Source organism: Lithobates pipiens, unplaced genomic scaffold (assembly GCF_037356315.1).
Source record: "Lithobates pipiens isolate NorthernLeopardFrog02 unplaced genomic scaffold, aLitPip1_a1.2 Scaffold_22, whole genome shotgun sequence".
NCBI classification, from domain to species: domain Eukaryota; kingdom Metazoa; phylum Chordata; class Amphibia; order Anura; family Ranidae; genus Lithobates; species Lithobates pipiens.
This window is the reverse complement of record NW_027507784.1, coordinates 130,596,460-130,607,122: the sequence shown is the minus strand read 5'-3', so window position 1 is coordinate 130,607,122 and position 10,663 is coordinate 130,596,460. Positions and strand designations below refer to the sequence as shown.

The window sequence follows — 10,663 nt, the reverse complement described above, 5'->3', positions numbered from 1 at the left end:
CGCTAATCACAGGCAGTGAGACATTGCCCCTGATGCGTGACTGCAGAGATCGGGCAATGTCTCACTGCCTGTGATCAGCGCAGCGCCGACTTCCTGGCGGACTCTGCACGTGGACCATGCGAACATGCCTGAGCTCATCCCTACTGGCAAATAAAATAAATAAACCCTGAAAAACTTGATGTGCGTGAATGTGGCTTTAGGCACGTTTTTAATGCTGCTTTTCTCCTGTAAGGCGTTCACAAGACCTAATGTGCGTGAGGCCCCAAACCCAAAAGTACCTCGGCTTAGGATGAAAACTTGTCTAGCAGGTACTGTGAGACATTCATATCATGAACCATTCATTGCTGTTCTACAAGTTCAGCTTTATTGAATAAGACTAAGGGGCACGTTCACACTGTATTTTCCCCACTAATATCCCACCTGCTCTAGTTTTATGCTTGCTGAGCTACTTTCACCTCATAACCCGCACATACTTTAGTTTAACTTTACAGAAGATAGCCAACCACAGCGCGTACAGCAACCTCTGCAACTCCGCCCTCCCGCCAATAGAAGGAGGTTTAATTTGGAAGCCAGCTCGTGGCCGGGCGCTGATTGGTGGAGACGTTTCTTGTTTCTCCTGGGCGGGCTTACTGATTAGACCATTTGTTTCGTGTGCGCGGTGGCCGCCATTGCTGCTCAGCGTGTGGAAAGTGCGGCAATCTGCGTCATTGCAGGAGGTAAAGTCACTGTATCGTTTAAAAAATGTGTTATGCGGCTCCTGAGGATGTATGTAGAATGTGACATTGTCCTCACTGTTATGGTGGTGATAAATATAGTGGGAAGCGAGGACTGTGTGACGCCTCCCTCCTCTGAGGTGTTTGGGGGAGATGGATGGGCCTTCCGTGCTCTGGCTGGTATTCGGTGCTTTGGTCCTGATTTTAATGCAATCCAAAGGGCTGTGATTACTGTTAGTAACCAGAACACTCGGACTTAGGCTTGCACTGGGGCAGTGGACTGATCTACTTATAGTCTTCCTTTAATTGAAGACATCTAGGTGTGTGTGTATGCTCTGTTACCCCGCCCCATGACCTTCCCATCTACCCCAACGTGTGCCCCCTCCTCCTCCCATCTACCCCCCTCCTCCCATCTACCCCAACGTGTGCCCCCTCCTCCTCCCATCTACCCCCTCCTCCCATCTACCCCAACGTGTGCCCCCTCCTCCTCCTCCCATCTACCCCGACGTGTCCCCCCCCTCCTCCATCCATCTACCCCGTGTCCCCCCCTCCTCCTCCATCCATCTACCCCGACGTGTCCCCTCCCCCCTCCTCCTCCTCCTTCCATCTACCCCGATGTGTCCCCTCCCCCCTCCTCCTCCCCCATCTACCCCGACGTGAGGAGGAGGAGGGGGGACACGTCGGGGTAGATGGGAGGAGGAGGGGGGGACACGTCGGGGTAGATGGGGGAGGAGGAGGAGGGGGGGGACACGTCGGGGTAGATGGGAGGAGGAGGAGGGGGGACACGTCGGGGTAGATGGAAGGGGGAGGAGGAGGGGGGGACACGTCGGGGTAGATGGGAGGAGGAGGGGGGACACATCTACCCCGACGTGTCGTCTCCTCCTCCTCCTCCTCCTCCTCCTCCTCCTCCTCCTCCTCCCATCTACCCCGACGTGTCCCTCCTCCTCCTCCCGTCGGGGTAGATGGGAGGAGGGGGACACGTCGGGGTAGATGGAAGGGGGAGGGGGGGGGACACGTCGGGGTAGATGGGGGGAGGAGGAGGGGGGGGGACACATCTACCCCGACGTGTCCTCCTCCTCCCATCTACCCCGACGTGTCCCTCCCCCTCCTCCTCCCCTTCCATCTACCCCGACGTGTCCCCCCCATCTACCCCGACGTGTAGCTCCCCCCTCCTCCCATCTACCCCAACGTGTCGCTCCCCCTCCCCCCCCTCCCATCTACCCCAACGTGTCGCTCCCCCCTCCTCCCATCTACCCCAACGTGTCGCTCCCCCTCCTCCCCCCCTCCCATCTACCCCAACGTGTCGCTCCCCCTCCTCCCCCCCCCATCTACCCCAATGCGTCCCCCCTCCCATCTACCCCAAAGTGTTCTTTCTCCTCACATCTACCCTCCTCCCATTAAGCCCAAAGTTTTCCTCTATCATCTTCCCCAAAGTGTCAACCCCCCCACTCTCCTCCCATCCAACTCAAAGGGGTTTTGTGCTATAAACGAAAAAAGACCAATCACTTTGAAAAAATGTCTGCTATAAGGGCTAGTTTACATCACATGCAGTCCAGTGCGTTTTTTTTTTTCTGCATCAAAAATGCATGGAAAGTAGGTTATATGGTTTTCAATTGCGTAGTTCACACCAGTGTTTGCAGTTCCAGTGCATCCCAGAAAAAAATAGGACATTCTGTATTTTTCCTGTGCTGGAAAACACATCAAAAGCACATGTCCTTATTTGAAGGTCGGGGGGGGGGGGGGGGAAAGCACTGGAACGTGCCAAAAAACGCGCATGCAGAAATCATCTGGAATACATCCGGACTGCATTTCTATTGTGAACTGGCCCTCAAACATATCCAATAAAAAATGTGAAAAAAATCTTTCTTAAATTTCGACCAGTATGTATTTTGCTAAAAAACAAATCCTAATAATTGGTTTGCGCAAAAGTTATAGCTTCTACAAACTATAAACAAAAAAACTAGTAATGACAGCGCTCAGCGACTTCTAGTAGAACTGCTACATTATGGCGGCCAATCTAACACTTTTGACACTGTGGGAATCAGTACTAAAAATATACACTGCCACTACTAATGCCATTGGATAGAAAGGGTTTAAAATCTAGGGTAATCAAAGGGTTAAATGTGTGCCTAACCAGTGTGAGGCACTGGCCTCATGTACACTCCTGCTGGTAAACTGACATTCAGAGGCAGTTGGCTGTTTTTTTTTTTTTTTTTCAGCTGCCCCTGAACTCATCCAATGTTATCTTAATTAAATGAGTTCAGATGCATTTCCAGTGCTAAACGCTGTAACTTGCCTCGCGTTTCGTTTATAGTCGTCTTTCATTTTTGGCTATTTACATTTTTTTTATGTTTTATTCTTGTTTATCTCTATCCCAGACCCGCGAGGGAGCGGATGATTTTATTGGGCTTACCTATACCTTCTTCACCTCGTGTGCATCTAGGGGTTTCCCGAGGTAGATGGCCCAAGGACTGCAGAGACTGACGCCAGATACACTTGAAGGGATTTTTATTTGCGAAAAATAGTTAACACAGTCTCTCGACACAGGGTTAGAGGGTTAGGTAGGGAAAATCCAGGTACTCTTAGTGCTAGTGTAAAAAAAGTCTCTTGTATCAGTAAATCCAGAGAATAGCCATTCACAGCTGGATTTTCACCCTTATGGATAGTCCTCCTCTCACCAGGCCTAGCAACCAACAGGGTACTCAGATCATGAACAAGTCTCTGCCACAGACTTTATGTAGGTCACCTTGGTAAACTGATAATTTGTAGAGCCCTCGTATGGTACCAGTATCTTGCAGCTGGTCAGGCGATACCGCACGAGATCGGATTCACTTGGGTCTTTCAACTTGTCCAGGCTCTTGTTGTGCCAACCTATGCGTGGCCTTCTCCCAAAGAGTCCTACCCTGGATAACTTCACAGTTGCTGGGCCTCACCATTAACCGAGACGACACTGGACCACCTCCGAATCCTTCCTGCGGTTTCCTTGCCTAGAGCTAGCCAGCCCAGAGACATAAAATTGGGTGGATCTGCACACCAGGCCAAGGAAGTCCTGGGGGCTGGTCAGGAGGACCAGGACCATCAGCCAGAAACCACTTCTGGACTGGAACCCTGATACACGTGCCATCTGCACCTTTAAGTACCCTCTCCCAGGAAGCACAGCAAGAGTGACACTCCCACTTGTAACGATGTCACATCCGGGACAGGAGATGTTGTAACTAGTTTCCATGTTGTTTGGAACGCAGCCATGACAGTTTGGCTAACCTTAGAATAATCTGAACTTCCCCCTCCCTTGTCTTAGGAATCCAAAGCTTTTAAATTTTCAAAAGGGAAGAAAGGTTATCTCAGCAGAGGAAGCAGAACCAGGCTAGGTCAATAAACAAGGCTCAAGTTGCCTGGCAGGATATTCCGGCCTGTCGTAAAACTGTCACCCTCTCCATTCAGAGAACCAACAGATACCCGTCGTAAATACTTCAAACCACATAGCATGCAGACAGATTAGTAAAGTTTTGAAACTTCAACATTTTTTATAACTTTCAAAGCCATCATAGCACAGCCATGATATGGACATATTTTAGTTTCCTCAGATAATTTCTAATGTTTCAAGTCCAGACACCCCTATGTCAGGTCATATGGGAAGCTACTGGGACCCCTTACTCCTCCTAGGTAACCCTGAAATGGGAAACCTGTCATGTGTGGACTTGTTTTTGAAGCAAATATCACGCTGATCACTAAAATGGATATCTGCAGTCTATAAACAGTAGAGAGGCAGAGATATGAATATGTATCACAAAGTGTACCTGGCACAGGGTCATGAGTGTAGACACCTCCCAGCAACCAACCCCTAAACAAGATGACCAGACGATTGGTCACTGGTCGCTGTCAACACCCCCTTTGATTTGACAGAAAAGAGGAGAGGCCAAGGCAATGGTCAGTTCTCCTTTTACCATCCAAGCAAGAACAATTACCAAGTTTGAGAACCGATTACCTTTGCTCATCGATTGAACTCTGATCAACTCTCGGACATTAATTGCAAGTATTCTTCCTTCCCAATTCTACCTTATTTCTTTGTGGATGTATATTGTCTTTATTTTTTGAAACATCCTTTTTCTGTAAATGTTTTATTCGACCAACCTTGACCTTTTCATAATAAACCCTTATGTTGAAAAGTGTTAACCTTGTCTTTAAAGCTCTTTATGCAAACCATAAACGAACCTGTCTCTTAAAAGGGCGCTACTGTGGTAGAGTAAGGCACTGAGAAGACCTGTCTGTGGTGGCAGTGTGTGTTGTGTTCTAAACTTATAATTGGTATTGCTAAAATTACGAGTCCCCCCGGCTCTGTCTTTTTAAACGGGGGTGGTGGCAGTTAAAGGGTTAATTTTGTAATTAGCCCAGTGACAATCGCTCTCAGGCTGCCCGCACCTAGATTGTGGTCCCGCAAGCTGGAAAATCTTTGTGCTGGGTGCAGCTGTTAGCGAGGAGGGCAGGGATCTGACACCCGCGTTCGTCACACCACTGGGCTGGTTCAGAGAGAGAATAATCTTAATGCACCCAACTAGACTGTGTTTCAATACTTGCCAAAAGTGACAGCGCCACCCATGGCCAGGCAGAACACCCTGCAGTCCAGTCAGACTGGTACTGAGGTCAAAATTTAGAACAATTAAACCGAAACCGCGGTTTAAGGGTGAAGTTAAATGACAAAAACACATAGCGTGTGCTCTCCAGAAAAAAAAAAAAAGGTGTGTGTGTGTGTATATGTATATATATATGTGTGTGTGTATGTATGTATGTATATATCAGGGGTTGACAAATTTGCTTGGAATCTAGGAGCCAGGTCCGTGACGGCGATCTGGACCTGTCCCTGGCCTAACATGGAGACGAGTAAGGGGAAGATAGCGCCCCCAGCCCCCACCTGTCTCCAAGTCATTGCCCATAGCTCTTAGAGGGACATTTTATTTGTTTTATTTTTTTCAAATGATGATTTTTTTTTTTTTTATTGCATTTTAGTGTAAATATGAGATGTGAGGTCTCTCTGACCCCAGATCTCATATATAAGAGGACCTGTCATGCTTTTTTCTATTACAAGGGATTTTTACATTCCTTGTAATAGGAATAAAAGTGACACACTTTTTTTTTTTAAAAGAACAGTGAAAAAAATAAAAATAAAAGTTAAAATAAAGAAAACATTTTTTTTTTAAACGCGCCCTGTCCCGCCAAGCTTGCGTGCAGAAGCGAACGCATATATGAAAGCAATGTTCAAACTACACATGTGTGGTATCGCTGCGATCGGAAGAGTGAGAGCAATAATTCTAGCCCTAGACCTTCTCTGTAACTCAAAACGTGCAACCTGTAGAATTTTTTAAACGTCGCCTATGGAGATTTTAAAGGGTAAAAGTTTGTCGCCATTCCATGAGCGGGCGCAATTTTGAAGCATGACATGTTGGGTATCAGTTTACTCGGCGTAACATCTTTCACAATATAATTTTTTTTATTTTTAAGTGTATTTTTACCCAAAAAATAAATAAAAAAAACACCTTATTTTTCTAGCAAAAAAAAAAAAATCAAATAAGAATACATTTTCAACTTGTAAACAACAAATCTCAGAAAGAGGCTCGGTCCTTCACATTTGCCAGCAATTGCAGCCTTGAGTCTTTTTTGGGTATAACGCAACAAGCTTTGAACACCTAGATTGGGGAATTTTCTGGCATTCTTCTTTGCAAATCTTCTCAAGCTGTCAGGTTGGATGTCTTATTTTTTTAATTAAATAAATTATTTTTCCCCAAAGAAAGTGCGCTTGTAAGTCCGCTGTACAAATATGGTGTGACAGACATTATTGCAACGACCACCATTTTACTCTCTAGGGTGTTAGAATAAAAAAAAAAGTGTATGTATGTATGTATGTTTAGGTGTTCTAAGTAAATGGAAGGAGATATCTCCATTAGCATTGCTTGTTGTAATTCCAACGGCCACCACAAGAGGGCGCCAAATTCCAGAAGGAATAGGATCACAGAAGGGAATAGGATCACAGAAGGCCTCAAAGCCGGGGGCTCAATTACCGGCCGCCGGCGGCGCGGCCCGACGCAATCACGCCGGGGGGGGTCCACAGAGACAGGAGACCCCCAGCTGTGCTGCCCCAGGCGCCAGGTCGCTAATTCTAGTCGCCAATGCGACCTGGCGCCCGGGTTTTGTCGAGCCCTGGTATATATGTGTGTGTGTGTGTGTATGTATGTATGTATGTATGTATGTATGTGTGTATGTGTTTTTTTGGTGACGATAATGAAAAATACACTAGGCCGATACCGAAACGGCACCGATACCGAAAATGACTGTTTTAAAAAATATATTTTTATACAGGAGGTGGTCAAAGACTGGCGGCATTGGTACAGGAGGTGGTCAGAGACTGGCGACATGATAAAAGAGATCAGTGTGTTTGTTCCCGTGCAGCCAGTGATGCAGCGAAGAGAGAGGAGAGCCGCCTCCGCCGTCTGGTTCAATAGAGCGCCGGGAACATCATAGCTTTAATTTCAACAGCTGTGTGTTCCCCCGTCGCATACAGCCCCTCCCCCCTTGTCCGGGGAACTGTGATAGACAGATCACCCATCCAATCTGGAAGGGTAATCTGTCTATCACAATTCCCCCGACAGGGGGGGGGGGGGGCTGTATGCGACGGCGTGCAACAGGGGAACACACAGCTATTGAAATTAAAGCTGTGATGTTCCCGGTGCTCTACTGAGCCAGGCAGCGGAGGCGGCTCTCCTGCGTTTATAGATCTCCCATGATGGGTGGCACCAGGGGCGGGGGCAGTGCTCCGCCCAGGCCCCGCCCCATTTTCGGCTCAATTATCGGCCGTTTTTTCCTTTCGGCAAATTGCCGAAAAGGGCAGTTTCGGCCGATATGTTTTGGCGGCCGAAATTTCGGTGTGTGTGTGTGTGTGTGTGTATGTGTGTGTGTATATATATATATATGTATATATATATATATATATATATATATATATATATATATATATATATATATATATATATATATATATATATATATATATATATATATTAAAAGATTATTTTTTTGTTTCAAAAGCTTCTAAGTGCAAATGCGGCACGTAAAGGTGGCAAAACAGACGTTTTAAATGTGGGTTTCTATCTATCAAGTTAAATCATTCAGGAGAGCTTGTAAAAACGTCCCATGTACATTAAACCTTATAGAGGCATGTTCCGGCTTTTGAAACAAAAAATGGTCACGTCCCCGCTGACAGGACAGAGCTCCATATTGTTTACATTGTCAGAGATCTGTCCTGTCTTCCTCCTTGCCAATCAGAGGGTGCTGGCAGTAAGGCTAAAATCAACTAATCAATTTAATCACTTATGAAAATATTTGTCAGCTATTTTCATCGATTATTTGGTCAACTGATTAGTTGGCCTGCATACAGAATACATTATTTGTTTACATATCAGAAAATACAGTTCAGCTCAGTACACCGTTCATACAGGTCAGTAAGTGTCTGAAAACTTGTGAATATGTGTAGAGCAATGCCTTGTGAGACATGTAGTCCTGGGCAGGAGAAAGACGTGCGTGAGTCTATAGGCAGAAGTTTTTTTTACCTTGCTATAGGGACACTGTATTATACTTTCTCCAATCATCTTCAAGGTCAGCATCTGAGAGGCTTCTCCTCCCTGAAACAGGAAACGTATTAGTCCACCATTATAAATTTGTTAGTCTTGCCTATGTGCCAGTTATTTGTGTTTCCTCACAGGAGCCACAAACGTTTATTTTTCTAGTCTCTGTGCTTTCTGCAGGGGACTCCTGGCCAGAATCCCAATCAGCCTAGCGGGCCTTGGGAGGGTGAGCAGGGGCAGCAACCTGAGCTGTAGTGCTCTGCCCGAAGTTTCACCCCTACAGTGGGGTATGCAACTATCCCAAGCTGTATTGCATGCCGCTAGCACTTCCCCCAAATGTCGCTGTTCCACTGGTGGTGGGCCGCCCGCTGCCTGCTCATATTCTGAGTGATAGCATTCAGCATTTTGCCCTCTGCACCCTGCAGTCTCCTTTGGCTGCATGTGTATATGGCCGGCCCTGGGAGGTGTACCAAGATTGTGCTGGGACGCCGCTAATGTAATTTCCAGCCACGTGGTTCTGGTCGGCGGCCATTTTGGTGAAGGCTGGAAGCTTTTTGGACATACAATGGTGTGCATCACTTTTGGTGACATCACTTCCAGGCGGTGGCGCAAATTTAAAAAAAATAAAAGATAAAATGACAGAAATCATCAAAGGCCTCCCTCCCTAATGGAATGCCAGGAAGGAGGACACCAGCAGGAAGCGCCATGTGCAGATATGTCCACCAACCTGCATGGGGACAGCTGGAGGCGGGGCTGGAGCTGATGCAGGGAGAAGTTAAAAAGAGCCCTCTAAGCAGAGGATCCCTGTGACTGACCATATCAAATGCTTCTCCACCCTGCCCTGCAGATCGTGCATGCCAGGACAGCTCCAAGGTAAGCCAATGTACTTTGGAGTCTCCTGTCTTTACCTCACTACAAACCTTACACTTGCTTGGTGCATCTGTAACCCGCCTACCGCACCCAGGTCCTTTGTGCTTAGTAGCAGGTAAAGGCCCGAATGGGGAAAAAAGGGTGAAGACCAGCAGCAAGGCATGCATCTCAGACATCGGTTTTCTCCTGATTGGAAAAGGCCACTATGCCAAAATGCATACACAAAATGGTAGCAAAGGTGTCGCAAGGCTTCCTCAGAGACATGCTCAATTCAAAAAAGAAATAAAGAGCACTATTGGGTCACTGCACCCAGCAATTGAGAAACTAGAGGTGCCAGCAAGCTCCAGCCAAGCCAGTACCCCCATCTACCAGCAGAGTGTGTATTCCCTTGGGTAGCGGGGAAGAGGCGGAACAGCAGGTCAATTCGGGTGAATCCAAACAAGAGTCCGAGGATGGCTTATGCTTAGACTCTGAGGAGGATGATCCGCCATCTGAGGGCACAATATTCTCCTCAGAAGATACGCATAATCTTCTGAAGGCTATAGTCAACACACTGGGTATCCAAGAGCAAAAAGCCATAAAGCTTTCCCTGCACGACAAAATATACAAAGCACTTCAGTCCAAAAAACACAGAATGTTCCTGTTGCATCAAACTCTTAAAAACATAGTTAAGAGGTAGTGGAAGGAGCTAGAAAAGAAGCTCTTCATAACGGCCCCGGTCAAACACGGGTATCCCTTTGCAGAGGAAGACGCCAAGACTTGGGCGAAGTGCTCAAAAGTTGATGTATTCCTCACGAGAGTTGCAAACAAATATGACTTGGCTTTCGACGATACAGGGACCTTAAACGATCCTATGGATAAGAAAATAGAGGCGCTATTGAAAAGAGCCTGGGAAGCTGGAGCAGCGAACTGGAACCCAGCAATAGCTTCCACCTGCACAACCTGCACCCTATTGGTTTGGTTGACTAAACTGCAAGAGTTGCTGGAAGGAGACATGCCAAGGGAAGAGTTGGTGAGAACCATTCCCATACTAACCAGAGTGGCAGCTTTCCTAGCGGATGCTTCGGGCCAAAATATTGAGAATATCTTCAAGGGCCACGACCTTAGTGAATTTAGCCAGAAGAGCCCTGTGGTGGAAGTCATGGGAAGAGGTATCGCCTCCGAGAACAGGCTGTGGAATCCCATTCTTGGGAGACTTGCTGTTTGGGCCTGACATAGAAACTGTCGTGGACAGAACTGCAGCAAAGCACAAAGGGTCCCCCCAGACTAAAGAAGCGGGGGAAGACGCCCTTTCGTCAATCCAGGAAATTTAACAAACTAGGAGCAAAAAAGCATTAGGGACAGCAAAACAAAAAAGGGAGACTTTATCCTTGACACCCATCCCAAAGAACAAAAAACAATGATGGTCTTCAGGTGGGGGGGGGGGGGGGGGGGTTCTGATTGGCAGCCTTTGCCCACCAGTGGAGG

The 10,663-nt window shown here is 47.1% G+C and overlaps 1 protein-coding gene across 2 annotated transcripts in view; it reads left to right on the top strand.

Moving 5' to 3' along the window:
* Window positions 1-586: 586 nt before the first annotated feature.
* The window catches only part of RBM44 (RNA binding motif protein 44), a 444,878-nt gene continuing 434,801 nt past the window's right edge, over window positions 587-10,663 (top strand). For both annotated transcript variants that reach the window (XM_077448311.1, XM_077448312.1), the window contains exon 1: window positions 587-716. The gene's annotated coding sequence lies outside the window, so the exon portion shown is untranslated. The remainder of the gene's footprint in view (window positions 717-10,663) is intronic.